Source organism: Crotalus tigris, unplaced genomic scaffold (genome assembly GCF_016545835.1).
Source record: "Crotalus tigris isolate CLP2741 ecotype Arizona unplaced genomic scaffold, ASM1654583v1 scf7180000019364.2947544272:3078424, whole genome shotgun sequence".
In the NCBI taxonomy this organism is placed as follows: Eukaryota; Metazoa; Chordata; class Lepidosauria; order Squamata; family Viperidae; genus Crotalus; species Crotalus tigris.
This window is the reverse complement of record NW_024097500.1, coordinates 2,565,001-2,592,500: the sequence shown is the minus strand read 5'-3', so window position 1 is coordinate 2,592,500 and position 27,500 is coordinate 2,565,001.

Below are 27,500 nucleotides of genomic sequence, written 5' to 3'. Positions count from 1 at the left end.
GTTCCTTTTGGGAACAAATTCCATACATTCTATGGGTCCTGTCACAGAAGATGCTTTCTTCCTTGTAGACCCCTTGTAGACCCCCACTGGTTGTTATTCTTGGAGCGGGGAAGGGAGAACCTGATCAGATTTCATACTGGAAGCTCCCAGAGAGTGAGAACTCGCCTTCTGCTTATGTTAGTTTTCTGGAATTCATACCATTATTTAATTTTCAACAGCAATCAACCTCACCCAGGCTTTAACATGCAAACATTTTAACACATCCCCTCACAGATGATGAGATCCACTCTCCAAATCTCCCTCTCTCACCCGCTCACTTCCCCACTCTGTTTTCTTGAGTATTCATAGCTCATTTGCTTTCCAAGTCTGTGGAAATTTCTCATCATTGGCGGACCTGGCAATGGCCCATGAAATTGTACCGTTTCCCTGCCTTGGCAAGTTCAGTGTGAACAGATATAAAATCCGGTGACAACTGTAATTGAGGATATTACAGTTAGCCTGTCTGTCATCCTGGGGATCTTGTAAAATCATTTTCTGTTCTAATTTATTACTTTTAGTGTCAATCACACCCCAACAAGCTGAGTAACATCATTAGGTGGCAGCTTCAGCTACTCAGCACTTTTAAAATGTGGTTTAAGTAGTTGTCTCATTATCTGTAGGACGACAGGAAGTCAAGGTTCGAGAAATTATTTTCTCCTCCCCTCATTTTTAAGCAGCTACGTTGTCAGAGCTTGTAGCTTTTTCTTTGAAGGAAGAGAATCGACATGCAAGGAATATTTCCGTGCTGTTCTTCCTGCTGTTATTTTGAAACGGAGGCCATAGACTCTCCTTATTAACAGCAAAAGGATAATGGGTCTTCTTTGCTCAATCAGTGAGAACTCAGAAGTTTGTATCAACCTCCCAGGCATTTCCAGCTAAAATTAGACTGCAGGACTGGGAAGTCTTCTTCAGAGAGATTGGATAGCACTCGACAAGTTGACAATTAGCCAATTCGTCCTGCCCTGGTAGGTATTGGGTTAGAGCTATTGTCAGCCCTCCTAGGTAAACCAGACAAGAGACATGAGGACATGAGTTAATTCTACTTTATTTTGCAAAGCTACGTTAACAGAATCTTGCAAGTCTGAAAGTACAAACTTCCCACTGTCACTTTTATCCACCTGATCAATGGTGTGTTCTTCTTAAGTTTCCTTAAGTTTCCTTCTCCAGCCATTAAGTCACCAGGGGCTCCTGTCTGTCTCATCTAATGGTTTCCTAGGCCCACCTCTTCCCCTCATTCCCCAAGGTCACCCCACAATCCATTGCAGCTGTGTGGAGCATGGCCATTGTTGAGAAGTTTAGGAGATGAAGTTCACATATCTGGAAGAAGCCATGTTTGGGAATGACTGATGTAGGGTGTCAAGCTGTCTGAAGGCCTCATGTGAAGAATTTGGTACAGAAAACTCTAAAATGGTACCACTTATATACCATTTATATACAACTCCATAGTGCTTCATGGCACTCTCTGAGCAGTTTATAGTGTCAGCATTTTGCCCCCAGCAGTCTGGGTCCTCATGTTACCAACCTTGGAAGGATGGAAGGCTGAATCAACCTTGAGCCCCTCAGAATTGTGAACTCCTGGCTATGGGCAAAGTCAGCCTGCAGTACTTCATTCCAACCCAGTGTTTCTCAACCTTGACAATTTTAAGGCATGTGGACTTCGACTCCCAGAATTCCACAGCCAGCAATGCTGGCTGTGTAATTCTGGGAGTTGAAGTCCACATGCCTTAAAATTGTCAAGGTTGAGAAACACTGTTCTAACCACTACACCACTACAGTGGATGGCACACATATATAGAATATCCTGCATGCGACCACGTGGATGCTGTAAGTGTGAAAAACGGTCATAAGTGATTTTTTTTCAGTGCTGTTCCAACTTCAAATGACCACTAAATGAATGGTTGTAAGTCATTTTAATGCTCTCATATTTCCTATATTAATCAGTTAATACGATAAACTCCCTTTTTATGACCCTGTAATGCCTTAATTCGGGATAGAGTCGGAATGACTGGATGGAGCTGAGGTTTTACTGGCCGGATGCCCCTCCTGACACCAATACAGAGTTCACAACAGATATTTTTTCTTTGCGCCCTAAGAGAGAAACATCTGTCGCTATCTAGGATTGAACTCTTAACTCTCCGAGTGGGAGCCGAGAGTCTTCGCCACTAGGCCACCATGCTGCTCATTAATCAGTTCATAAGTTGAACTTAATAAAACTGAACTGGCTCTCACTTCATTTTCTCTTCCTCTGTTTTTCTTTTAAGACGAAGGTGGTGGGAGAGAATCTATGAATTCCTCACTCTTTGATAAGGACACACAATAAGCAAATGGCAGGAAACTGAAGCATCATTTCCTTTTACTATCACACCTTGTTTCATGATAACTATCAAAGTTTCACAGTTGGAACTGACTTGTGATGTGCTTATATATCTCTACGTGGGGTAAAGTTTGGATAAAAGAGATTAACCGGATTGTGTAATTATGATAGGAAAAGCTTGAAAAAGTAAATGAATATAGCAGCTGTTTGGATTCCTGACTCTTTGATGTACATTACAACATTGGAAACAAATCTTCCCTTCATCTTCTACTCCCCATTCCTTCAGAATTACATAGAAGACCATGGTTGGCAGATGAAAGCTAGAAAAATGGTCAATGAGTGGGAAACCCACTGACCAAAAAATATCCACCAGCAAATCTTCTTATTCTTACTTATGAATGGCTAGTTGGATGTAAATATATGTATTTGGTTTATATCCTTCTACCACTTTCTTTAAACCAGGTTTGCAAACTTATTTTAGGTCAAGGGCCAGATTTGAACTTCAAGTAGGGCCAAATTCCAAACATGGATGGTATAATGGTCAAGAGAAAGACATGGAAGAGACTAGCAAATAATTAAATTTAATTTCATGTTATTTAACTAAAGTGAGAGAGCCAGTTTTGTGTTTTGCTCCAGGAACGCTCTAGATACTGAAAGCAAAGACAGGACTTCCATTCATGTCACAAGTTTGGAAAACATTCTGGCCAAATATTATGATTTGAGAAATACCTGCACCTTCCTTATATCATTCAGATCTTGAGTCCATTGGCTTCGCTGCTGATAGCACCGAAGGTCAGGAATTCTCCACAGTGTCATTTCTGGTGGGATCAGAAATCCCAACTTGAATCTTCTGCATTCAAAGCAGGTATCTCACTACTGTGACAGAATGCTGTTTGCATTCCATAATTTCTTGTAATCCACTAGTCAGGCCGACTGCTGACTGACACAACGATCCATGAGTCAACACAATTATTAGACGTCACAGTATCTCAGAATAGCTTTGGCTGGCTTCCTCTCTTAGCAGCTTACCTACATGGGTTGTCTCCAGCTTCCAGAAGGTGCATTCTACATTTGGCCTGTAAAACCAGGGATCCTACTTGTTTGTAGGATCCATTATTTATCCAGCAAAATAGACTTGCATTGATCAAACAATCATTTATCTGCAGGCTGCTTTTATTGTTATCTTAAAAAAAAATGAGTATCTGAATCATCATAACAAACTAATAGAATGATAGCAAATAAATACAGTTCATTCCTTTGATTGTTATATCTCTGTATATTTAAAAAGAGAGAGAGAGAGAGAGAGAGAGAGGACGAGGAAAAAACTCAAACATGCATGCCGCCTTTTAATAAAGATCATATTAAAAATTCAACAAATAGTAATATCTCTGATCTTTTAACAAAGGCGGCTGGTGTACAGGAAATTAAATTAAAAAAAACCCTTTTGATTTTTGTACATGTTAGCCGGAAGCAGAATTCACATGGATGATTTTTTTTTCCCCTCATCTCTTCAGCTCTTTATGTCTCACATTTGGTTCAGGTCCCCTGTCACGTCTTTCCTCCTTTCTGCCATATCCTTTAAAACAAAAACAAAACAAAGCAAAACAAAGCAAAAAAAAAAGAGAGAGAGAGAGAGGGGGGGGAACCCCCCCCTCCCCTCTTCTCCCATGCAATGTTGTCTGGGTAACCTTGGTGTGACGCAGACTGTTTCTTAGCTACATTCGGAAATAAAAGAATAAAATCATATTTTTGTTTCTCGCGATGGCCTAAACAGGGAGGGGAGGGGAAGGGCAGTCAAAGGATTGGGAGGGCAACGGGTGCCATTGTCTGTCCTCGTGGTCCTGCTGTGAGGGATCTGTCTTGAACCAGGTGATAACCTGATAGACTTTATCTTGTCTTTTCTGGTCTTCCCTGATGCCTGCCAACACTTCAACGGGCTGTTAGGCATTTTAAATATTCCCTCAGAGGCCTAACCTTACCCCTTTTCTCTTCTAGTCAGCTGGAATGTCTCCGAGCTGTCAGAATCGTGTTGCTTATTGATGTTTCTGCGTGTTTTATGTCTTTTCTGAGATATGACAGCCTCTGACATAGGGTTGATTTCAATCAGGCAACTTTCTGGATAGCCTTGACAATTACACACACACAGAGAGAGAGAGAGAGAGAGAGAGAGGCCACATTTGTGGCCTGTTTGGAGGCTACTTCAGAAGTTTTCTTTCATCTAATGAAAATATTTTCAGGAATGTTGAAATCAAAGATTTCCAGATCTCGACTAACAACAACAACGATGACAATGATGACAGTCAGGGATCTCGCAAAACTGAAACAAAACTGATAAAGGGAGGGGGCAGGGGAGGAAGAAGAGGAAGATGAAGAGAAGGAGGATTGTCCCCCACCACCACCACCAAAAAAAAAAACCAGGACTATTCTGCTTTTGTTATATGAAACCCTAGAAGAAAGAATGACCTTCTAAGGCAAAGGTTTTGACACTGCATCAAATCCCTTTAGGTTTCAGTTGGCAGGCTAGACTGGGCTTTAAATTACTTTATCAGAAGGAGACCTTTACGTGTTCCTCAGGGGGTGCCTTGCATATAAAGAACTGGCTATTTTGCCACATGCTTTCCCTCAAGACAATCCTCAAGGCTTCTAGCAAAGCGAAAGCTTTTCTTGAAGGTGGCAAGTGAGGAAAAGCGAGACAGTGATAAGTATTAGCAGCTTCTAATCTTGGCTGTTGGTTATTTTTATACTAGGACAGAAAAAGAGAGGAGGGAGAGGAGAATTGGTGGTGGTGGGGGGAGAGTGATTTGAGGATGGAAGACACATCCAACATACCCTTGAGCACCAAGAGTGGGTAGGTGGGTGGGGGGAGAAAGATAATTTTAATTTGTGTCAGCAAGGAGCAGAACACAAGAGTGCGAGTGTTAACGAGAGTTCAGCTGTAAGGTGTGATCCCTCTGGGAGGGAAGATGGACAAGTCAGCAGGTTTGTTAAGGAAATGAGGAGCAGGATTGTTGAGGAATGGAGGATTGTTGAGGTGGAAGCTTGTTGAAAAGTGATCAACATTTCTTAGAAGTAATACATTTCCTGACAGTGAGGATGATTAAGCAATGGAACGGCTTGCCTCCCAGAGTTGTGGGTACTCCATCATTGAAGGTTTTCAAGAACAGCCTGGACAGTTGTTTGTCCAGAGTGCATAAGGTCTACTGCTTGGGCAGGACATCAGACTAGAAGACCTCTGAGGTCTCTTCCAAACCAGACATTCTATGTTCTACGTTCAGTGTAATATTGAGATGATGGGCCAGATTATAACCAGTGACATCTGCCTGATATTTCTTTCTTCTTTGGATACAGTGTGTATTTTCTCTTCACCAGTCACTCAGTCACAGGGTGGCTTTTACATTCTCATTTTGTATATTATTTTACCTTCCCATGAGAGTGTAATTAATTGGTCGTGATTTTTTTTTAATATGGCATACTCCTTTAAGTATTTTGAATAAAAAAATGTGAGCCATCCCTATCCATTTGCATTATAAATACAGTATACAATAGGGGGGTTGTGTGGGTTTATGTGTACATGCACAAGTGACATGTACAGCAAGAGAAGAATAAATCAATTTCACTCATATATAAATGCAAAGATACAACACATATAAATGCAAATCACAACTTCTTCTTTTGAACCAAAATATATTATTTAAAATTCATGGTCTGACATTATTATGGCTGTTATTGTTATTAGTGCACCCATTCATAAAATAATGTACAAAAATACAGTATATTTGCCAAAGCAATGTAAACATAGGCCAAAACATCTTGTTTTAGAAAACTGTGCTGAACTATATAAAGATGTCTCAAGTTAATAGAATCTGGCCAATTCTGAAAAGTGAAAACCACACAGAAATGCTAAGGGACTAATTTGTCCATCTATATCTAAGCTGTGAATGCTCCAATACTGGAAGTTTTTAAGAAGAGACTGGACAGCCATTTGTCTGAAATGGTATAGGGTTTCCAGCAGGGGGTTGGGCTAGATGACCTCCAAGATTCTTTCCAATTATTATTATTATTACCTGTGGGGAGCAGCACTGAAATAATAAAGCTTCTACCTCCTATCTTGATATTTGTCTTAGCACTACAATAGTAAAGTTGAAATCTAATCCCTGTTAACCTGTTCTCAACTCAGTCTTAAATTAGCAGACAAGTGAAGGGCTGCAGCACAAATCAGCTCAGGAAAGAAATGCACAATAGAACATGGAATCTGTTTTATTTTTCTGAAATGTCCATGCCTTCACTCAGAGCAATATATTGCTATGATATGTCTAAACCAAACAAGAAATGAATTTCTCCCACTGTTCTCTATCAAGAAAAATACCCATATACTTTTCTGCTCGCAATGCAATTCTATTTTTTAAAAAACTCTTTTCAATATTTTTGAACAGTACTAATATCATAAACCTGGATGGGCCTATTGGGTTAGACTGTATTTTATAACTTAGGATCCAATTTAGGCTTGCTCCTTCTATGACTGTCACTATCCATTTGGGGTCCAATTTTTTCAACTCACTGCAAACCCTGTCATTGGACTATTGTTTGCAGATGATAAGCAGCTTCTAGCATGATTATAATTTCACCAGAGCTCCTCAACTATCAACAAATTTTTGCCTTCAAAAAGTATTAAAATTTATCAAGGAAGGGAGGAAATGGGAGGGAGGGAGGGAGGGAAGAAAGAAGGAAGGAAGGAAAAAAAGAAAGAAGGAGGAAAGGAAAGTCTTTTGACTCATTCTCATTTTTTAAAGCACACCATAAATGCATTACTACAGTATTCATGAAAGTTAAGAATAGAATATTATGAAAGCTGCCCAAAGGAAAATATATGAGAGAGAGAGAAAGAGAAAGAAAGAGAAAGAGAGATAGGAATGCTACTATCTCTACCTCCAGGGAACAAAGAATGCTTTCACAGTATGCCTTTTGGATTTTAATTTATTTTGGTCTTGACTCGTGACATAGGCCAAATAAACTAAGCCTAGGAGTCAGATCTCCCAGTGACCTTTGCATGCAGCACTTCAGCAGAGATGTCAGCTCAAAAATTCCCAGGGATCATGGGGGTTCCCAAATGCTTTGAAATTGACTGCCAATTTGGCCTGGTGTCTATCAAATGGAAGCCTCAGAAGAAAAGGAATGGGCAATAATAAAGCAGTTTTACCCAGAAATATATTGCTTCCTTTCTGCCCTTTCCCTAATCTTGGCTTATGGTATTCCTATCACTAGCAGTACTTCCTAACACCAATGTTAACCCTAGTTTAAAAATGCAAATCAACATGGGTGTAAATGCCTAATTAGCTTAACTATTTGCAAATATAATAATAATAATAATAATAAAGTTGGAAGGGACCTTGGAGGTCATCGAGTCCAACCCCTTGCTCAGGCAGGAAGCCCTATACCATTTTGGACAAACGGCTGTCCAGTCTCTTCTTAAAAACTTCCAGTGTTGGAGCATTCACCGCTTCTGGAGGCAGGTTGTTCCGCTGGTTAATTGTTCTCACTGTCAGGAAGTTTGTCCATAGTTCTAGGTTGCTTCTCTCTTTGGTTAGTTTCTACCTGTTGCTTCTTGTCCTGCCTTCAGGTGCCTTGGAGAATAGCTTGACTCCCTCTTCTTTGGGGCAGCCCCTGAGATATTGGAACACTGCTATCATGTCCTCCCTCGTCCTTCTCTTTGTTAAACTAGACATACCCAATTCCAGCAACCATTCCTTATATGTTTTAGCCTCCAGTTTGTTTGGGCTCGTGACCTTTCAAGGTTACACCTAGAAGTGAAAGCCCAAAACCAAAACAACCACAGACAAAAAAAGGTGGTATTTTCACTGCTCACATATAACAGAGTAGAAAAGACTACCTTACATTACATTGAAATCATTTTTTCTTCCATTTCCATCAAACCCCCCCCCCCCAAAGTCTCTTGAGGTATATAAAGAGCAGGGGTCTTTTTTTGTAAAATTAAAGTGTCCTGGTCTGATAAATTCAACATTTTCAAATGTCAAGGAAGTCTTTTAAGTATTGCTCTAAGGCAGGGGTGTCAAACTGCCGGCCCACAGGCTGTATGCATCATCCGGATGCTGCACCCATCCCATTGCCAGCAATGGCAAAACCATCCTGATACGTTGCGTGACATCACGTGATGTCGCGAGTTTGACATGTCTGCTCTAAGGGATCCAGTCATTATTTGTATAACAATGGATTTCTTTTCCCATAAGTGTTGAATTTTGATCTATAAGTATTTTGTGCTTGGTTGCACAGTCAGACCAAAGTTTGCACTGAATTTGGCATTTTTGTCCACCTGTTGAATCCTTCCCACAGGCAGAGATTGTTCTTTGATGGTATTAAAGGTATCATTGCAGGATGCAAGTTCTTCCAAGCAAAGCTGCCTTCTGTACTTGACTGATTATGATTTTATCAATGCCGATGATGTTCAAGCAGCATTCTTATTAGTCTTTGTTATATTGTTGCTTGTTTTGTATTTTCCTATATCAAACATTATGTTGCCAGCTTCAGGTGGGCAGCCATGAAAATAGAATAAACAAACAATAAGCACCAAGAGAAACACATCCACCAGCTCAAAAATAAACTCCCAGGAGACAGGGCCAAGAAGTGCTCAAGTGATCAGAGCTTCTGGTAAGAAAAGAGAAGTTCCTTTTTTATGGAAAGAAAACTTCTTGAGAACTTTCAAGGGAGATTTGGGAACAATATTAGTTGCATCAAAGCATCCCCACCCCAAAAGTTACAGAATTCTGAGACAGGTTCATTGCTACCTTCAGATTGCTGTGGGTCTATTATATTGCTCATCGTTCTTTCGGCACGCAAACACCCATTCATATTTGCATCACTGCCCTGGTGGCAATTATGAAGCCTCAGAGTCTAACTCACTGGCCATCCTTAAATACCTGCTATTAGTGATTTTTTTTCTCCCACTCCCCTCCCCATCTGGGCCGGTGACAATCCTATGCTTCTCTAATTCTAGAGTGCAACCTTTTCAGCTTGATGAATGGAAATTTATTGAAAAGGAGAGTTTTCCCGTTATCAACATTTCATGTCAGCCCAAAGCTGAAAATGCTAACTGGCACAACAGCATGTCAGGCTCTCGGCAGAAATGTCAGGTGTGCAGCTCTTGGTGTGTTTGGACAGGACTGTCAATTTTCACCAACCTGTACCAATTTGGCAAGGTCTCAATTACGAAACATATGCCGACGGTCGCTTTCAGGGAGGCTGGGAGAAGAAGATAGATCTTCCCGTGGCTGGTTGCTTGCGCACAGTGATGTATTTATTATTTGGTTTAGCTTCATGGCTATTGATATTCACATTCAGCAGGGGCTTAGCTGGTTACTGCCCGTGCGCCATGGAGATGGGTAACTACTCCAGATTCTTACAACATGTTTAACCTCAAACCTGTGTGAACAAAACTCAGTGACTCTGTTCACATTAGAACAGGCCTTCCCCACTCCCCCAAATAAAGCAGCCCCATAATATGATGGCCTGCTTCATGGTTGAGTTCCCATCCAATGCTGAACCACCATCCCCAACCCGATTTCACCCTGTATTGTTTTGCAGATACATTATCCATCTACACAATTAGGGGCTAGGCTGATTTAGAGGATACCAGGACATCAGAAGATCAGAATAACAAAGTTGGAAGGGACCTTGGAGATCCTCTAGTCCAACCCTCTGCTTGAGCAGGAGACCCTATACCATTCCGGACAAATGGCTGTCCAGTCTCTTCTTAAAAACCTCCGGCGATGGAGCACCCACCACTTCTGGAGGCAAGCCATTCCACCGGTTAATTTGTCTCACTGTCAGGAAATTTCTCCCTAATTCTAGGTTGCTTCCCTCTTGGATAATCGTGTATTCACAAAGGAGATACTGACAATGATATTTATTTTTATACATTAAACCAATGTCTATAGCTGCCCTTCTCACAAACAAGCAGTACAAACATCAAAAAGAATAAAAACTACAATCTACCCTATGAAAGTAAACTTATAAATATCCCTGCTAAACGTGATTGTCTAATCAACACTAATTAAGTACTGAATGCTCATTTCAAAAATAAGATTTTTAATATAGGGAATACCTCTGAAGGAAGCATGCATGTGCACAAGCACAAGCGTATACATATACACACACACATACACATACACACACATATATATAATATGTATATATACTGTATGTATGTGTGTGTATGTGTAGGTGTGCATATATATATATATACTGTGGGTGTGTTTGTGTGTATGTATGTATGTGTGTGTCAGCAGCAGAGTTCCAAGGGGCAGCTTGTGGAGGCCAAGCAGCAGAAGCGCAGGGGGACTATCGGCTCCTCCTCTGTCCAAGTCCCCGCCCCCACTCTAGATCTCAACATGGACTCTCCAGCCCTTCCTGAAAAGCCACTGAAAGAGCTTCATGCCTAGGAAATGAGGGTTTTGTGTGTGGGTGGGTGTGTGGGTGTGTGTCAGGCTGCCTTTTCATCCCTTCTCTACTTGATGACAGGAAGGGGATCCTCCTGCGAGTCATTACCTGAAATAATACCATATGGTAAAATGTAAACAACATCTGCATATCCATGTAATAATTTCATCTGTTTAATTAGTTCCAGCAAAAGGGTTTACCCTCTGAGGCCTTGGCTGTCAGCTCCATGCTCAGAGATCCATGGCCTGCTGTCAGCCCTGACAGTTTCCCATTGTTTGCTCAGTGTCTCTACCTCACTGTTTAATGGGAGAGAGGTTTCTCAGCTGGGTGGAGTCAGAACATCCTCCTGACTCATGCAAATATGGAGAAGGGAGCACAAGGAGGGTAAGGGACAGGGGAATCAATGGTGCACGGATCATGTCGCACTAGAACTCATAGATTCCACTTGCTTTGGGTTGATCTCTGCAGGGAAAGAGAAGTATTTCCACCTGCCAGAATTAGGAGAAATACAACTGAGAGACAGAGAGGATCAGCAGATAGAGGTGACACTTATGGTGTGTGCAACTAATGTCTACAAGGTAGAGTTGTGGCATGAACACAAAGCTCATTATAATATCCATGTATGGCTTCTACTAACTGTTGAGACCTCTAGGTTCGTGAAGAAAGGATGTCAATCCTAAGACCTCAGGACCAGATACAACCCCTTCACAACCTTGGGTGTTGTCATCATAACACCAGTGATATGAACAAATAGTTCTAGAGTGGCAAAGAAACATTACGTGACCCACCTATGAGAATTTCCTGAACTGTCTCTTCTCGTTAATCAAATGGAAAGGAAAGAATGAAACACAGGAAATGAACAGGAACATATTCTAACCTGAATCTAATAGTAAATGACTAAAGAATTATAGAAAGAGCCATTGATGCCGTGGAATCCAACCTCATGATCAGGGCAGGGAAAAAAATTGAACAACAAAAAAAACCCCAGAAGGATTAAAAGACATACTTTTGCCATTATTCAGTGTACAATTGTGTATTTTTCAAGTCATGTCACACTGCTGAATCATACTCAGTTTATAATTAGTTATTACTCTTGAGCGTTCCCATCCAATTTTTGTTTTTGTTTTTTTTTAAAAATGAGTGTGTTGGATATGATGGTTTTTATGCTGCCCTCAAATTGCCCCTTCAAGGGAAAAAAGGCAATTATACTTTTAAACTGTATTATTGTTACCGATTTTTGTGTGCTCAGATTCTGCATTTTCCCCCCTAATGGACATTAGAAGGGCAGAGGGGTTAATGGTGCAGCAAAGAGGTAAAAACCTTGGCTAAAATAATGTTTCTTTTTCCCAATAATTTTGCAAATTACAGCGGAAGAATAGTTTTTTCAAAATATGCATTACAGTACTTGCCAAGTGGCTTAATATCTTTATCCCAATTGTTTGCATTAGCATCTTCATTTTGTTAACAAGAATAACAATCAGGAATTTAGAGGCTGAAATCCCCATTCCACTCAAAATGAACCCTGTGACCTTTCTTGTACATTTCTTTTTCTGTTGATTATTGCGATAAGGAAAACTCACTGTTGCTACTTGGTGGCGTCTACTTATTCCTATGGCATTCCTCTTCACATTGACCATGATCAATAACCAATTATCAAACTGGCATTTCTTTCCAAGAAGTCTTTGTTTTATAAGCAAATATGGCTCTGAGTTTAGTACTGTTTAAAAGAAAAAAAATGCTTGCCTCTCTGACATAACTGAGCTTTTTAAGATCCAGTGGGCTGTCCAACTGAATGATTGTCCCAAGCTAATTGATAAAACTTTGAACAGAAGAGTGCTTTTTAAGTACAGAATCTCAGAATGGCATCCGTTCAGTGGAGAAAGGAAGATAAAAGAAGATTCTTGCTGGAACACAGCCAGCAAAAAAGTACAAGCAGAAAAGGAGAATAATTCTCATTGCTTTTTTTAGGGATATAATTCAATAGGAACTGAAGTGTGGGAAGGATGTTAATAGTATCCATTGGGAACCTACGTGGAAAACTGGAAGGACGGTTAATGAACCCAGCAAATTCCAGGAAGGCGGCGGATGTGATCTTATTTCATTATAAACATTTAATGAATATAGGCAAAAGGCACCGTACATGAGTTAAAGGTGAAAAGAGCTGTAGCTTGTTTGGAGGAAACTGAACAAGTCCTATCAAAACTTGTTCTGCTAAAATTTCCTAAAATCTTTTGCTCAAGTAAGAATTTAGTCTGGCTTCAAATGTCAGTGGGGAAGGGGCAGAATTGAAAAGAAGGACATCATACATTCATTTCAAGTAGGGGTAGCCTGCATCAGCTAACAGAAAGATATGCCACAAAAGCAGAAGTCAATTCTGAAACATCACTAAGAGAAAATTAAAATAATTTCTCAGGCATCCTAAGTTGGAAAAGCAGGAAAACTCCTTTTTTAGGACCCTGTAGTCCCTTAATTCGGGGTAGAGTTGTGGCGACTAGATGGAGCTGAGCATTTACTGGCAGGAGGCCCTTCCCGACGCCTATGCAGAGTTTGCAGCAGATGTTTTTCTTTGCACCTGAGGAGAGAAACATCTGCCGCTAGCTGGAATTGAACTATCAACCTTCCAAGTGGGAGGCGAATGTCTTCACCACTAGGCCGCTACTTTACTCTTGGAAAGGCTGGAAAAAAATTAAGAAAATTCAAATGTGGCTTTCCTTGCCTTCTTTCTCAGGGGAACAGAAAGAGAGAGGGACGGGCCCAAAGTCATCCACCAGGTTCCATGTCTATGGCAGACTGGAACTCCCAGTCTCCCAGTTTCTAGCCTGGTGCTAGAAAACAGGCTGGCTCCAATCCTGAAATAGTCCAAGGTTAACACGATTTAAACGAAGGAAGAAACACTAAGTTTTTCTTAACAATTGTCTTCCACACTGAGTAACAGCACTTTGCTTTCATGCCGCAGAGGTACAAGAAAGAGTTTGAGACAAATGCCGGTGTCTCCAGATGAACGTAGCCTCTTCCCAATCATGACTTGGTTTCACACAATGTGCCAAGTCCTAAATCTAAGTTACGAAAATCATAATATTTTGAACCACAAACGAATTGCCCCCACTTAAACCTCATCTAGAAGTTTGCGAGAATGCCACCAATTTCTCTGTGTCTCTGGCCTCCTGGAATGCATTCCCTATTAAGTGGCAGGAACCAAATTAACTCCTGAAGGTTTTGTTTAAAAAAAACACAATAAATACACATTTGTTACTACATAATTTATTAATTCATTGTGGTTTTATTTATTTGGGGTTTTATTTATTTGTGACTCTGGAATGATGGAAGCTAACCACGTAGAAATAGTTAGGAATGGGAAGCAAAACAATGCTTCGCTGCCTATCTTCCTACAAAAGGGAAGAGGGAAGAGGGAAACAACAGTTCCATGCTTCATGGCTATTTATTTCTGGAAAGTTACCTTCGGTATTCCACGGTAGCCTGGATATTTTAATTAAACTTTTCTTTATCAAAGTTTGGACATGAATGGCAAGGTGTCCTAATTCCATAAAGGGCAAAGCTACTTTCTTGCAATTTTGAAGGAAGTCATTAAAAAGCCTGGGGGGAGGGGGGTCAAATGTAGTTCAAACCGGCAGTGAAGTGAGACTTCCTCCTTCCACTTGGCTGTCACCGCACCTGACCCAAACCTGTAAAAGCAGCCCCAGTGGAAAAGCAGGCAGGCATCTCTATTCAGACTCTGCTGGTCTTTTATGTTGCAAGCTGCCAGATAAATGTCAAATTTTAATGGTCTTATGATGCTTAATGGGAATCAAGCTCAGAACGCTTAAGCTTGTTTGCTTTAGAGAAGTTCTTGTCACTGATTCTCCGATGGGTGGGGAAAGGTTGCCAATCATTAGTAAGTATAAATGAAAAATACTCAACAAACAACCTCCTCCTCCTTCACTACTACTACTACTACTACTGCTACTACTCTTCTCCTTCTCCTTCTTCTCCTCCTCCTCCTCCTTCTTTTTCTTATTTATTTATTTACTTATGAGACTTATATACCGCTTTAAGTGCAAGCACTCTCTAAGCGGTGTACACCAGTAAGCAATGTATATATATATTTACATTGCCCCCAACAATCTGGGTCCTCATTTTACCTACCCCGGAAGGATGGAAGGCTGAGTCAACCTTGAGCCGGTGAGATTTGAACCGCTGACCTGCTGAACACAGTCAGCTAAAGTGGCCTGCAGTACTGCACTCTAACTGCTGCGCCACCTCGGCTCTCATCCTCCTCCTCCTCCTCCTCCTCCTCCTTCTCCTTCACCTTCTCCTTCTCCTTCCCAGTGGTAGCAGAGATCCCAGCTATATCACCTATGCACCAGCTGAAAGAAGCTGTGCTTGGCAAGGTAGCATGAAGAGCACTTGCCTCAAGAGTTGGACACAACTAATTAGTTAAAACAATAAATATCACCCATTGGCCCAAGGGCTACATTTGTATCACGATGCCTTGTATTTGCAGAAGTAGAAATTTTAAGATCTTGAAAGTTGTTCAAATTCCCAAAAAACGGCTGTTAGCAAAGTGAAGGGGGCAGTAAAGAGAGATTATTGACTCTACCTTGACTTTGTGAAGTGGATCAATATGACTCCAGACATTTAGTTTGCATAGAATGAGTAATCCACCCCAGCCCTATTAACTATATCTAATTTTAATGAAGGTTAGATTTTTTTTTTTTTAAAAAAAAGAAAGATCTTTCTGCCCACCCCCACTCATCTAATCTATTTTCAAAGAGGGAATCGTAAAGGAGAAAAATAAATTGTGAATTCCTTTTTGATAAAGAATGATGCAAAGAAATGAACACATATCCCGGCCAGTTTCCATTTCTTGTTGTTCAAAGCAATCTAAGGATTGTGCTCAGTCCATATCAATATCCATCGTAAGAGATGGGTCTATACTCGGTGAGAAAGCATGTCTTGAAGTGGAGAAAAGGGTAACAGAAAGAAAAAAAGTTTGGTGGTAGAGGAAAAACATGTCAAAAAGAATATGGTGTCAGAGAAAGTATGGGGTATTTCCATCCACTTTGGGCCTTGGACTCTGTCCCTCTTTATTTCTGCTCCTGTTGACCCTCTAGCAGGTGATCCTGGGAAAATGTAGTCACTATCAGAATGAAATGATTGCCTTCCAAAGTTAAGGTGATACATTGGGTCAATCCAGTCTGTTGAGTCATGTCATTCCCTTGCTTTCATCGTTACTTCTTTCTGATGTTCAGAAATGACCAAACCAGAGGAGGACCACCCCCATTTACTTTTGTGTCAAGCTGCTACATTAAAAAAAGTGAATTCATCTGACTGTTAAAGAGTTTCAGGAAATGGGGAGAGAGAATGAATTAAGGTGAGGTAGGGGAAGAATCAGACCATTCCTAATGTCTCTTCATTGCTTTAATGATATCAGTTGCAACCAGTCCAATAGCTGACCTCATTACAAGGGTTTAATTGCATTGTTACACTGTTTCACTTCTTTTCTCTGGCCTCTTTCTCTTTATGACAGCTTTAGAAAAGAATTTCAGTTTAAGGTCAAAGGAAATTAATTACTGCTTTCTTAATCTGTGCTCATCTACATTTGGAAAAAGTTGGGAGTCTTTCAACTTTAAGGTATCTGTTCCTCCTCCTTCTCCTCCTCCTCCTCCTCTTCCAACTTCCCAAAATGCTAAGGATCAGTACAATTAGAAAAAATAGGGCTATGAACCTCACCAACTTTTTAAAAAATGAGCTTGGCTGTGCTATTTACAGTATAAGTGAAGAACAAGAATAAAGTGATCAGACCAACTTGGATTTATGTTTGATGTATATCATTGGTGATGGGACCTAAACTTTAATATTGCAACCTTGAAGCACAGAAGAGAAGGTGGTTGACTTCTATGATTCAGTGATGCTACGAAAATAGATTCTCCATCACTTTCACCTAGAATGACCAGCTGAATGAAATGAATCACTACTCAATCAATCAACCTTTATGATGGGTAAAGACCAGGATAAAGAGGATGGGGTATAAAAAATAAAAAATATTTAAAAAATACAAAAGTAAAATTACATAAAAATCTAGAAAATATAAAAACCAAAATCTAAAAAAAAAGTCTAAAAGAAAAATAAAAGCAACGGATGGACATAAGAAAACATAACAAAATAAATCTATCGTAATACAAAATGCTCAATAAAGAAAGTTCAGGTGTTCATTAAAACTGATTTGTGGCGCAGCTCTTCTTCTGATGTATTTTAAATGCTGCTACATAAAAGCTAGCAATACTGTATGTTACAGCAGTATTGGTATCTGAGAGCAGCAAGGAGGTATAAAATTGTCCTATACCCCTGGTGTGTTTACACAATAATGATGAAATAAGGCTAGTATGAATGTCTTTGTAGTATAGGTCCTGGAGAAGTACATGCTTTGTTGTTGCTTCCTCTCCAGAGTCATTGTCTCTCTCTAGGGAAGGGATCTACTTATATTGGCCATGAAGGACAGCTGATGTGAGAGCATGACATCATGCCAAAATAAAGTCTCTTTTATGATTAGGTACTTCACTGAATTTATTAAGTATGCCATAAGGGAGGAAGAGTAACTGTTGGGTTCGCTGGTGATCAAAGTTGGAGACCTGGTTGTGTCAGGTACAAAAGATCAGATCCACTAATGAAGATGTCATTAAGATGGTTTACTACTAATCATTCTTATGCACAGGAATCATCTCAATAGTTAGCACCTACTGTTGATGTTAAAAAAGGGTCAAGGGAATTCACGGGAGGTTGGACTTAAATTGCTTGTGACTACATAGAGATTCTAGGCTGATTCCTCTTTTAACTCTTTTCCATCTGAGGGTGAAGGTTCGTTCTTGGAGCTTGTGGGTTGGTTTCCGAACATTTCATTACCAGGCTAGGTAACATCTTCAGTGGAGATTAAGGGATGTCTGTGTCAGTGTTCTGTTTATAAGGGCTTCAGATGTGGGTGTGTCAAGTGAGGATCTTGTGATGGGTCAGGTATGAGTCACCAGTGAGAGTCATATTTTAGCTCTGCCTTCAGGTTCCGCTACTCCTTCTTCTACAAATTGATTTCTGCGCCACTACACAGTGTGTATACTATACACTGTATTACTGTCTCCACTACACTACACACAGCCTGATCACAGCCTATGCTGAATAGAAGGCCTAGAAAGAATCCCAAGGATGAGATTTTACTTGTCACTGTCTTTTTTCCATGTGAACTGAAAATCAAGGCCACGAGGGAAAAAAAGGATAGTCTATGCCAGTAAGTTGAGTATGGTCATCCACACTCAAGATTCTACTTTCATGAGGCCTGTCTCTAGTCTCAAAGTGGCATTAGAGACACATTTTGGGGCTCAAAGGACTGATCTTAAGTATTTGGACTAAACAAGTTCTTCTGGTTCAAAGTGAATTGCTCCTCACCATAAGGAGGAGACATTTTGACGAATCCTTAACATGTTCAGGACATCCATGCCATTTTGTGCAAGGAGGAAGCAGGAAGTTAGCTAGGAGGACAGAACAGATTTGACTAGATTTATTTTCTCCAGTAAACAAACAAACATACTTTCAGGAAGTTTCTGTGTACAGAAACTGGGAGAAATTTAAAAATGAGGTCACCCCCCATTTCTGCGGTCTGCAATGGTAGACTCCATCCTAGCTCTACTTTTTTTCCTATTGCATTCAAAAGAGAAGGCAAACTGAGGCCCAGAACAAGGTGCCTTTCATGGTTGCCAATGTGCATTTGAAGATGTAAGAGAATGATTCATTCAGGAGAGGGCACAGTTTTGCACACTCAGGATTCATGACAAAAAAGAAGTGAATTTCTTAAAAGGACACCTCCCTAGGGCTTCACAGAACTAAGCACTGCACTGCCCCCTACAGGTTGGCAATGGCATAGGAAACAGGAACAGTTTCCATCATGTCCTTGTTAGTGGGTATCGCTCTTCTTTGTTGGATTCCAACGCCTTTGTCCTGAATCCTGAAGCCTCTTTTACAAATCTCCTTCACACAGAACAGTAGCCTAAAGCTTTAGCAGTGCAGAAATATCCGGGGCCCTCTGTGTTCTGGAGAGAGGAAAAAGAAATCAAAGGAGGAATTAAAAGAACGAAAAGTTGCTCCTTCTCCTGACGCAACTCCAGGGTTACCTATCTTCCAAACAAATATTATCTCTCTTTTTTTTAAAAGACATTCTGAAATGATGCTTTTCTCCCCTCTGCTCTGCCATCATCATAACGTTCAAGTAAGCTTCTCGCAAGGTAAATGACTCTTGGAAAATAGGTGGAAATTTGCAGTGAATCAGCCCCTTTTGTGCATGGCTGCAGGAGCATGTTGAAATGTTTGGACACTAATACCCATTCATTTTCTTGGCTCCATAAATAAAAGCCGCCAGTGATGTGGCGGCTGTGAAATGGTATTCTTCAGTGCCCAGCAGGAAACCCCATCCTTATTACCACTGCAGGAGGCAGGACAGGCTCCCAAAAGGCAAGACAACTAAATCAAGACATTTCCAATGTCAAACAAAATGACTGTGGTTTAGAACGAAGCAAAAGGTTGTGGCAGGGAAAGAAAGGAGATTGGGGAGCCGTTCTGCTACTCTGTGCAATATTATTATGAACAGAAAAGTTCAGAGGAGGAAAGAAAATGTCCATGCCACCCGAACCTTAAAAAAAAATATTGCACTTTCTCTTGCACATACATATACACAGGAATGCCTTTATGCAGTGATATACCAAGAGGTATCACCTTAGAAGAAAGGGATGCATTGATAATGCTGAATCACTGCCTATAGCATCTGGAATAGCAGGCCCTAACCAAGAGCTCCCTAACCCAGTGGTGGCGAACCTATGGCACATTGGCCAGAGGCGGCACTCAGAGCCCTCTCTGTGGCACGCGTGCCGTTGACCCAGCAGAGTTCACCAGAGTAACGGGCACATGGCGTTTGGAAGCGACAGGGCAGGAAGTGAGCAAGCAAGCGGTGGTGGCCTCCCAGGAATGCCCTTGAGATGGCAAGGGACTGGCCCTGGTCATGCTCACCCAGTCTGCTGTGACCACTGCAGCCATGCCCACCCAGTGGGCCATGCCCCCCACGTCCCCCCTGAAGGCACCACAATGCTGATGGAGCCCTGGTACTTTGCAATGAATCAGTGGGTTTTGGGTTGAAGTTGGGGCACTTGGTCTCTAAAAGGTTCGCCATCACAGGGCTAGGGTTAGGTCACCATGAACCCACAGACCAAAATGGACATCACCAACAAATTCAGAGTGCTTGGGTATGGTTAGGAGGGCACTGACTTTTCTAGGCTGCCCTATCTATGTTTCCTGGTAAAATACATGGGAAAATCCCATAGGAGGAAAATTCCACTTAGGGTTAGGGTTAGGTCACCATGAACTCATAGAGCAAAATGGACGTCGCCAACAAATTCAGAGTGCTTGGATATGGTCAGGAGGGCACTGACTTTTCTAGCCTGCCCTATCTATGTTTCCTTGTAAAATACATGGGAAAATCCCATAGGAGGAAAATTCCACTTAGGGTTAGGGTTAGGTCACCATGAACTCATAGAGCAAAATGGATGTCGCCAACAAATTCAGAGTGCTTGGATATGGTCAGGAGGGCACTGACTTTTCTAGCCTGCCCTATCTATGTTTCCTGGTAAAATACATGGGAAAATCCCATAGGAGGAAAATTCCACTTAGGGTTAGGGTTAGGTCACCATGAACTCATAGAGCAAAATGGACGTCGCCAACAATTCAGAGTGCTTGGGTATGGTTAGGAGGGCACTGACTTTTCTAGGCTGCCCTATCTATGTTTTCCTGGTAAAATACATGGGAAAATCCCATAGAGGAAAATTCCATTTAGGGTTAGGGTTAGGTCACCATGAACCATAGAGCAAAATGGATGTCGCCAACAAATTCAGAGTGCTTGGGTATGGTTAGGAGGGCACTGACTTTCTAGCCTGCCCTATCTATGTTTCCTGGTAAAATACATGGGAAAATCCCATAGGAGGAAAAAATTCCACTTAGGGTTAGGGTTAGGTCCATGAACTCATAGAGCAAAATGGATGTCGCCAACAATTCAGAGTGCTTGGGTATGGTTAGGAGGGCACTGACTTTTCTAGCCTGCCCTATCTATGTTCCTGGTAAAATACATGGGAAAATCCCATGGAGGAAAATTCCACTTAGGGTTAGGTCACCATGAACTCATAGAGCAAAATGGACATCGCCAACAAATTCGGAGTGCTTGGGTATGGTTAGGAGGGCACTGACTTTTCTTGGCTGCCCTATCTATGTTTCCTGGTAAAATACATGGGAAAATCCCATTGGAGGAAAATTCCACTTAGGGTTAGGGTTAGGTCACCATGAACTCATAGAGCAAAATGGACATCGCCAACAAATTCGGAGTGCTTGGGTATGGTTAGGAGGGCACTGACTTTTCTAGGCTGCCCTATCTATGTTTCCTGGTAAAATACATGGGAAAATCCCATTGGAGGAAAATTCCACTTAGGGTTAGGGTTAGGTCACCATGAACTCATAGAGCAAAATGGATGTTGCCAACAAATTCAGAGTGCTTGGGTATGGTTAGGAGGGCACTGACTTTTCTAGCCTGCCCTATCTATGTTTCCTGGAAAAATACATGGGAAAATCCCTTAGGAGGAAAATTCCATTTAGGGCTAGGGCAGTGGTGGCAAACCTATGGCACATGTGCCAGAGACAGCACTCAGAACCCTCTCTGTGGGCACGTGTACCATTGACCCAGCAGAGTTCACCAGAGTAGCGGGCACATGGCGTTTGGAAGCAACAGGTCAGGAAGTGAGCAAGCAAGCGGCGGTGGCCTCCCAGGAATGCCCTTGAGATGGCAAGGGACTGGCCCTGGCCATGCTCACCCAGTCTGCTGTGATCACTGCAGCCATGCCCACCCAGTGGGCCACACCCCCCCACATCCCCCCTGAGGGCACCACAATGCTGATGCAGCCCTGGCACTTTGCAATAAATAAGTGGGTTTTGGGTTGCAGTTTGGGTACTTGGTCTCTAAAAGGTTCGTCATCACTGCCCTAACCTTTCCAGATTGGTGGCCCAGGGTTGGACTAGATGACTTACAAGAGGCATGTCAAACTTGCAACGTCTAGTGATGTCGTGCGACATATTGGGACTTTTTCCCATTGCCGGCAATCGGGTGGGCACGGTTTCGGTGTGATGCATCTGGCCCGTGGGCTGGCAGTTTGACATGCCTGACCTGCAAGGTCCTATCTAACTCTGTTATTCTGTATTCTGACTAGATTTGGCATTTTTATCCACTTTTGAGTTCTTCCCAAAGACCTTAGCAAGGCAGATGTTGTTTGATGGTGTTAAAGGTATCATCATAGGATGTAAATTGCTCCAAGTTAAATCTTTTGCAACTGATTAATGGTAATTTTGTTGATGGGGTTGAAGTGGTGCTCCAGATGTTTGGGACTGCATCCAATCATTATCACTATTGGTACAATCTTTGCTTTCTTTTGCCACAGTTGCTCTATTTCTGTTTGCTGGTGTTTGTATTCTGAGATTTTTTTTCCAATTCTTAATCTTCTTATTAAAAAATATTTTTAGCATTTATATTTGACCTTTTCTCAGTGAATTCAAGATAATTAAATGGGGTCTTCCCCTCATTTTATCTCCTAATAACAACCCTGTGAATTTGCTTAACTTGGGTTGAGAGGGCAACTAAGTCTGAATCCCTGAAAGTGATCTTAGTTAAATGGGGATTTAAACAGATCTTCCTACTTCAAGTTCAAACACGACATTATTTCTTATTTACTGTATTACTTTTTAAGTTTCAACACTTATTTCTAAACATGGATCTCTATGCTCAAATTTGTTTAACCCCACATCCTTTGAAATCACCTTTTGGGGGAGATAGTCTGTGTCCATGCTGCTTTTCAAAGTTGTAATCTAGACACATTTATCATAACTTTGCTTCTTTAATAATAAGTCCAGAACTGCAACAGGAGCATGTTACATGAATGCAGGGGGACAAATGTAGAATCTGCCCACTTCAACAGGAAATATTTTTTACTGAGGGATTTTAATAGAATTGTGTGTGTGTGTTTAGAGTGGAATCCTAACTAGATAAAGATAAAGTGCAAGTAATTTATCATAGGCTTCAGTTCCTTCATGCCATCGGAAACTATGTGCAAATGAAGCCAACGTAAAGATAATCCAGACTGTGATGTTATCATGAGAATAAACCTTATTCAGTCTAAAAAGGAGAATACACAAGAAAGAAATCCATCCTGTTCCAGGCAAAAATGGAAGATGTAGTTATATGTCATGGGGAGCCTGCAGTGTGTGGCAGCTGCCCCAAAAGTTAACACAATCCTTGTATAGAATCAAAATCATGTGAAGTATTAGTACCACTTAGACTGCTTAGACCATACCTGTAATACTGTATCCAGTTTTGGTCACCACATTACAAAAAAGATGTTGAGACTTTGGAAAAAGTATAGAAAAGAACAACTAAGATGATTAAGGGCTTGGAGACAAATTATATGAAGAATGGTTGCAGGAATTGGGTATGGCCAGTCTACAGAGAAGAAGGACTAGGGGCGATATAACAATATTCAAATATTTGAGGGACTGTCACAAAGAAGAGGGAGACAACTTATTTTCAAAGCACAGAATGCAAGACAAGAAACAATGTGTCAAGAGTGGAAACTAATCAAGAAGAGAAGCAACCTGGAATTAAGAAGAAACTTTCTAACAGTGAGGACAATTAACCGGTGGAACAGCTTGACTTCAGAAATTCTGGGTGCTCCATCACTGTAGGCTGGACAGGTTCCTTCCAGCTCATGCAATATTCCAAATGTGGTCTTACCAAGACATTATAAAGTGGTATTAGTATTTCATGTGATCTTGATTCTACCCCTCTGTTAATGCAGCCTAGGATTATATTGGCTTTTTTGGCAGCTGCAGCACATGGCGGGCTCATATTTAAGTGATTGTCCACTAGGACTCCAAGATCCATCTCATAGTTGCTACTATTGAGCCAGGTAACAGCTATTCTATACTTGTGCATTTGGTTTTTCATTTATGTTTCCATATGCCTTAAATCAAGAGTCCTTTATCTATAGGGCTCCCCCATGGTTTAATAAATAATCATATATAAACTTGATAAATGAATAAAGTCCAAAGCATAAATTATCAGCATGTCAAGGCAAGCCTAGTTAGCAAACAGATTTTATTGTCTAGTATCATAACAGAATTTTGAATGTCTCTAAGAGTTTCTATTTCCCTTTTCTTGTATCCAAGGAACTTTATAAAAATAATATTTATTATTATTCTATGTTCTATCAGTCAAGACAGAGCAATTTTAAATTATTTTTCTCACCCTTCTCCTCTCTTTCAAGGCTCAGCTGGTGATAACATAACTGCTTTTGTGTTCGTTCTTCAAGGCTGTCCCCATAGTCTTCTACAAGAATGGATACATATATACCTCCTAATTGGAAAAAAAAAATCCCTACCCTGAATGATCAAAGAACTAGTAAATGAGGACTGGGGAAAAAAATCTTTTCACAACAATGGAAAAAATGTTTGCAAGGCACATGGTGTTGAACTCAGATCTGCTGGTGTTCTCCAGGACCCCATGAAATTTCTGAAAATTGTTGAGTGCAGCTCCACTAGCTGTCATCATGTTGACATTTATAATATGACAGAAATAGAAAATAATTAAATACATGAATGCCAGGTCATCTCATTAACTATAATTAATTTCAATTGCATTGAACTGAATTGCATTCCATTGCGTTGAATGTAAATAAATGTAAACTAACCAAGGAGAGAAACAACCTTGAACTAAGGAGAAATTTCCTAACAGTGAGAGCAATTAATCAATGGAATGGCTCATCTCCAGAAATTGTGGGTGCTCCATTACTGGAGGTTTTAAAGAAGAGACTGGATAACCATTTGTCTGAAATGGTATAGGGTCTCCTGCTTGAACAGAAGGTTGGACTAGAAGATCTCCAAGGTCCCTTCCAACTCTTCTGTTCTGTTAAATGTGATTCAACATTTGAGAAGAAGTTAACTTACATTTACTTTTTTCCTGGCTCCACCCACTGGTTTTTGGAGCCTTAGTGCCACTCAAAAAGCTAAGCTAATCTCAAAATGGAAAATGGCCCTTCTGTTCACAGATCTATTAAGGATTCAGGAGATGGCTTTCTTCACAGTCACCTGTGAGCTTCCATGTGACCTCTGAAAGCATGGTCTCCTGGCTCATGCGCAAGAAAACCATTAGAAAGAACCTGAAATATTCTCTGCCCTGGCACGTTGGGAGATCAATGCTTCTAAACTGGAAATTATTCAGTTGCTGAAATTCTTGTAACCAGGTTTCTTCCATCTCAACAATTCCTGTTGGAGAGGAATGTGTTAGATCCTTGCTGAGAAGAATTACATTCCGTTGAGTCAGCTACCAAGATCCTCATCATTCTTGTCCTAAATAGAATAGAGAATGTAGAAGAACGGAGTTGGAAAGGATCTTGGTGGTCTTCTAGTTCAACCTCCTGCCCAAGTTAGGGGACTGTATACTATCCTGGGCAAATGGTTGTCCAATATTTTCTTGTAAATATTGCAATAACAAAGTATTGTGATTGGCAAATTGAAGTTGAGCGATTGTGGAGGAAGAAATCAATGGTTGTACCAATAGTAATTTTAGGACCCCAAAATCTTGAACTGATTAGACCTGAATATCCTGACTTTGCAAAAAATAACCTTACTTGGAACTGCTTATATACTCAGATGCTACCTTAAGGTCCTTGGTTAGGACTTGAACTGTTAAGTTTTTACCAGTCCCAGACTGTGAATCAAAGATTAAACCTTTAATAATAATAACATAGGATGTAAGATTAATTCTGATTTTGTTTCTCAGCTTAGATCATATCCATGAACATTCTATTTCCATTCCTACTGTAAGTATCAAAATAACCAGATAGTTGTTAAAAACAGATTTTTTTTTCCCTTTGACAATTGCAGCACTTTTGAAAAAAGCCATATAAGAATTTGGGGATAAATGGAAACATAGATATCCAGGATGGCTGATACGTTGCTAGAGAGAAGGCTGTGAAATGAAAACCAGGACTTTCACAACCCCTAATTAAATATAAGAATACCACTTGCCAGGCATGAAATTTAACCAAAAATTATTCTCTTTTGAACCAATTTCAAAAATAAATTCTCCCAAAGAAGAACTGATAGTCAAACGACATGGGACAATTTATCTTCCTGAAATGCACGGAAATGTGCTTACGATGCTGAGCCATCATGCCATCGAAATGCAGCAACTTGTTTGGTGAAAATTTGGACAATTGAAAAATAAGCTTTCTGGATCACTTGCATCTGTGAAATAATAGCAGGAAGTTCAGTAACAATATCTTGATGCAATCCCACTTGCCATGCATAAAAGTTATTGTTATTCATTAATTAAAGTGATCAATTAATAAAAAGTGATTAATTCAAATACTACTAAGTGTTTTTTAATGTTAATGTGTTTACTACTAGCAGTCGTAAATAGGAGCATAAGAAGCCATGCTTGCATAAGAAGCACCACTCCCAGTGCTGACTTTCATTTTGCAGGCATTAAATTCTTGCTGGTCACTTTGTTCCTGTGTTTTGGAGTTTGTCGCAGTGGACAGAGAACAATTGACAGAGGGAAAATTGGGAGTGATTGAGAACTGAGACACACGCAGGCTAGCTACACGTGATAAAAAACTTTTCTAAGCGCCTTCTCTTTCTGTCACATCAAGAAAACTATTCTAGAATGCTTTGGTCAAAACCTAAAAGGAATTGAAAATGGTGCTTGCTTCCTAGTTCCAACGGATAGCAAGAGGCCATTTCATAGAGATCTGGTCCCATCCTGCTCTATTCCATGTGTGGCTAAATTATGTTTGCAATTCAGGGCTGAGATTTCATTTATAGTGGGTTAACTACAGAGGAGGACTGGGGGAAGGGGGTGGAAGGGTGGCAGACAAGTTAGTCCAACAAATGGAAAGCGGTTAAGACTTAATCTGGACAAAATACTCTGTGAGTTTATCATCCTGTGCTTTTCTGATCCCTTCTTTTTTCAAAGCTTTTTTTTTTCTTTTTAATTTGGCCTATTGAGCATTTGCTCAGAGCTTGCAGCAGAATTTTGCTGCCAAAGAAGAATAAAGGAGAGAGAGAGAAAGAGAGAGATGATGATGATGATGATGATGATGATAATGATAATGATGATTGCAAGAGAGATGAAGCTGCCCAAGTGGCGCTAATCTGTATTTTGAAGCCTATGTGTAGCCTAGAGAAACGCTGCTGCCCTGGGCTAAATTTGCAGGTGGTCCTTGTTTTGAAAGATTAACCTACAAAGAGCACACAAGACATCCTCTGTGAATCTGGGCAAACACCCAGAGAGCCTCACAAGAGTATGAAAATAATGGTATCAACCTGGCTGGACTGAAATGCATAACATGCCGAAAAGCTTACGGTTGCCTGGTTTGGAACAAAGGTTGGGGTGGAGCCGAAAGCGCAGGGGGTGGGGAGGGATCACACACACGTCTATAGAGAAAGATGCTTGGTTGTAGGTCTCTACTCTTAATAGGCAGGTTGGGAGTTCAAGCCAAGGTGGGCTATGGAGCTGCCATTTTAGCTGGGAAAAGCATGATTGTCTCCAGGCGTGAAAGGAGAAGGAGGA